Genomic DNA, 4,478 nt, shown 5'->3' with positions numbered 1-4,478 from the left:
AAGCAATATGCAGTCTTGCTGTAAATTTTTGAGCTAAGAGAAAAGAATGTGCAGCTGCAGGACATAATTAAGCTCTATGCCCGGAGGAGAGTAAAAACTGCCTGGTACAGTTATCAGAAACTAGGCCCCATTCCTTAAGACCACATTCTGGAGTGAACTAGGCTGTTATCAATAAGTGTATGCTACATTGTCTGTTCAAGATCACTGAGGCAAGCACATCTTGCACCATTTCCTGATAGTCAAGCAATTAGGAATGCAGCTAGAAGGACACTAGAAATTTCCATGGAAACAGCACGTTCATCATAACTTGAAGGTCATCCAGCCCCCTAGCCCACTGCCCACTTCCTTATTTAGAGAATGCCTAACTTTCTTTGTTCCTTGAAACCTGAAATATATCCTTGCCTTGTATGGGCCTTCACGCCAAAAGTATGACTGACATCACCTTTGTACTGCCCCCTTCTCCTTCACTATATAAGAAGGAGCTGTAGCCAATAAAGATACCCTTGAACAGTGAGACGCTGCCTTGGGTCTTTATTATTAACCTCTCACAGATTTTTTACAGGTGTGGTTGCTCTTCTGCTCAGCAAAATAGGAGTGCGGTTGTCTGAGAAGCCTTCCCAGCTAATTCCTGCTGGCCGGGCCCCCCTGGGGGGCTTCAGGACCCCGCATTTTGGCGCCCAACGTGGGGCACGAACCCACGACCCTGAGATTAAGAGTCTCATGCTCTACCGACTGAGCAAAATGCGGGGTCCAGAAGCCCCCCAGGGGGGCCCGGCCAGCAGGAATTAGCTGGGAAGGCTTCTCAGACAACCGCACTCCTATTTTGCTGAGCAGAAGAGCAACCACACCTGTAAAAAATCTGTGAGAGGTTAATAATAAAGACCCAAGGCAGCGTCTCACTGTTCAAGGGTATCTTTATTGGCTACAGCTCCTTCTTATATAGTGAAGGAGAAGGGGGCAGTACAAAGGTGATGTCAGTCATACTTTTGGCGTGAAGGCCCATACAAGGCAAGGATATATTTCAGGTTTCAAGGAACAAAGAAAGTTAGGCATTCTCTAAATAAGGAAGTGGGCAGTGGGCTAGGGGGCTGGATGACCTTCAAGTTATGATGAACGTGCTGTTTCCATGGAAATTTCTAGTGTCCTTCTAGCTGCATTCCTAATTGCTTGACTATCAGGAAATGGTGCAAGATGTGCTTGCCTCAGTGATCTTGAACAGACAATGTAGCATACACTTATTGATAACAGCCTAGTTCACTCCGGAATGTGGTCTTAAGGAATGGGGCCTAGTTTCTGATAACTGTACCAGGCAGTTTTTACTCTCCTCCGGGCATAGAGCTTAATTATGTCCTGCAGCTGCACATTCTTTTCTCTTAGCTCAAAAATTTACAGCAAGACTGCATATTGCTTTTAGGTGAAAAGCTGGGCTATGGCAGAGAGAACAGCAAAATGTCCTCAAACAAGTCAGTCCCCAACAAGGAAGAGAACAATAAGAGGAGTTTGAGGAAGAGTGAGAAGTGGAAGAAGAGGAAGAAGAAAAGGAAGAACAGTAAAAATAAAAAGGGGAAGAGGAGGAGGAGGAGGAGAAGGAAAAAGGAGAAAGAGGAGGAAGAAGACAATAAAAGAAAGAAGAAGAAGAAGAAGAAGAAAAAGAAGAAGAAGAAGAAGAAGAAGAAGAAGAAGAAGAAGAAGAAGAAGAAGAAGAAGAAGAAGAAGAAGAAGAGGAGGAGGAGAGAAAAGATGAAAAAGAAAAGAGGAGAAGGAGGAGGCTAGGGATGTGGTTCAATTTGTATAGCAGATGACTTATAGGTGTCAATGCCCAGATTTGATACCAGATGATCTCGTGTTCATGCTCTAATATTCTCACAACTTGTATGAATTTGTGTATATCTGTATGTATAAAAATATGTGATATACTTAATTCATGCTCAACATTTAATAAAGCAACTGTAAAATAAAAAATGAAATAAAAGAAATACTATTGAATGGGAGAAAATATTTACACCATATATCCTGGGCTAATATTCAAGATGTATAAAGCTTTCACAAAATGCAGTAAGATCAAACAAAAAGTTATGTAAAAAAAAAAAAAAAACGGGACAAAAAGCTGAATAGATCTGCACTCAAGTAAACATATAGATGGCCAGCTGACATATGAAAAAATGTTCATCATCATTTATCAGGAAAATGTAAATCAAAATGACAATGTGGAACAAAATGACACCAACTCACACCAGGGAAATGGCTTATATCAAATACCCAAAAAATAGTTTGGTGGGGATGTGGTAAAAAAACAAACAAACAAACAAACAAAAAACGCTCTTTTACTGTTTGTGGGATAGTTGTCAGGCTCAGCCTCTACAGAAAACAGTGTAAAGACTTCTCAGAAAGTAAGAATAAAGCTCTAATATAATCCAGAAATTCTAGTTCTTGGCATGTATCCCAAGAAGACAAAAGCATTAACTCCAAAAGATAAGTGAACATCTATGTCACTGCAGCACTATCTATAATAGCCGAGATCTGGAAATAATCCAAGTGTCCAATGACAGATGAGTGGATAGAGAAATTGTGATGTGTGGATACCAAGGTCTACTATTTCAGCTATAAGTAAGATAAAATATTGCCTTTTGATAGACTAACATATGTCAAGTCAAGTAAAATAAGTAAGAAGGAAAAAGACAAATGCTGGATGATATTACTCATAATATGTCATAAAAATAACCAAGGAAAAGAAACAAGAATGAAAACAAAACTCTTAAACTCTGACAACAAAGCTAAGGTTACCAAGTGAATTGTAGAGAGGGATGGAGTAAACTATGTGACCTAGGACAGTGGTGGAAAGTCTTTGACACTTTGACAGTGTGAAAGGATACTTTAGTTTGTACCCTAACTGTACCCAAAATAAGCAGTAACAATATTGTGTATCTGTTACCTCAATAAAAATGTTGAAGAGTTTAAGAACAATAATAATAATAATATGGTCTCCTGTCAACTACTATGTGAGTGAAATATCATAAAACACTGATGACACACTAAAATAGATCCTCTCAGAAGCAGAGGAAGATAACAAATTTGGCTGTTTTCAAACACTGGGTTGGTGGTAGCAGAGTAGGGAAGCATCTCACTACATTAATGCTAACAACACAGTGTATCCTCCTCACCCAGTCTATGCTCACCACTCTGTCAAAACATATAAGAAAGATAGCTTGTAACAGTTCACTTTAAGAAACATCCAAGAGGAGGTGATAGGAGATGGGCAGCTAGTATTAGGAGAAAACTATAGCTGGAGCTAGGATGTATATTAATGCGCTATCAGATGCAAGAAGGATTCAAGAACAGACCAATGAGTGTATTTATGGTATAAATAGTTCAAATTCTTCTTTCACAAATACTGATAAAGTATAAAGCTAAGGAACCAAATCTAGGGTGGCTTTTCCTATTTTAAAGGTAAAAATCCCCCAAATCCCAAAAGAGCTGGATTAACTATTATTACTGCATAAAAAAATCGTCTCATTCTTAGTGGCTTAAAAATAATAAATATTTATCATTATCTTGCAAAGTCTCACTAAGCATTGGATACATGAGCCTCTTAGTTTAATGTTATAGCTATAACCACCCTGGTAATAAACATAAGAACATTTTTCATAGTGTGCTTTTTGTAAAATATAGAAATATTAGAACCAGTATAAATGTGCAATAGCAAGAAATGGTAAAAAGAAAACTTAACAGGCACTAAAAATTGGGTTTAAGCAAAAACTTTTAATAACATGAGAAACAAATCATGTCACTGAAGAAAAACTAATTGGAAAATTATATCCTGTTTACCCAAAACAAAGACTTTCCTCACATTCCTCTTTCCCCTTCTTTTTTCTCTAATTTTTATATTATCTTCTTATTAATATATTTATTTAAGCACCATGATTACAAACATGTTTGTAGTTTGTTTCAGTCATAAATATATATACCCTCCTTTCACCAGTGCAACCTTCCCACCACCAATACCTCTAACTTCCTCCTTCCTTACCCCCTGCCTGTCTTTGAGACTGGCATTTTATTTCTCTCATTCACTATCATTATCATGAAAGTTGTTGGTATAGTTATTTCTTTAACTGTACTCACCACTCTTTATGGTAAGCTTCATATCATGGATTGGTCCTTTCAAACCTTATCACTATTGTCTCTGGGTATTATTACCATATTACCTTTGATTTTTCTTAAATCCCAAAGATGAGTGAGTCTATTCTGTGTCTATCTCTCTCCCTAGTTTCCCTGTCCATCCATGTAGAGGAAAATTAAATAACTTCATTTTTCCTGACAGCTGCATAGCATTCCATTGTGTACATGTACAACAGTTTCTTTAGCCACTCATCTGTTGCTGGGCATCTCAATTGTATCCAGATGCTGGCTATTGTAAATAGAGCTGCAATGAACATAGGCATGAAGAGGCCATTGTGTATTGTGTTTTTGTTTTCTTAGGG

At 38.0% G+C, this 4,478-nt stretch overlaps 1 non-coding gene across 1 annotated transcript; it reads right to left on the bottom strand.

The window, feature by feature from the left end:
- Positions 1 to 664: 664 nt before the first annotated feature.
- TRNAK-CUU (transfer RNA lysine (anticodon CUU)) lies at positions 665 to 745 on the bottom strand. Its single transcript has one exon. It is a non-coding gene; the product is annotated as a tRNA-Lys (tRNA).
- Between the last annotated feature and the right edge of the window lie 3,733 nt (positions 746 to 4,478).

The sequence above is a fragment of the Suncus etruscus genome, chromosome 6, assembly GCF_024139225.1.
Source record: "Suncus etruscus isolate mSunEtr1 chromosome 6, mSunEtr1.pri.cur, whole genome shotgun sequence".
NCBI lineage: Eukaryota > Metazoa > Chordata > Mammalia > Eulipotyphla > Soricidae > Suncus > Suncus etruscus.
Note: the sequence above shows the minus strand (reverse complement) of the source record. Positions and strands in the feature narration are given on the sequence as shown.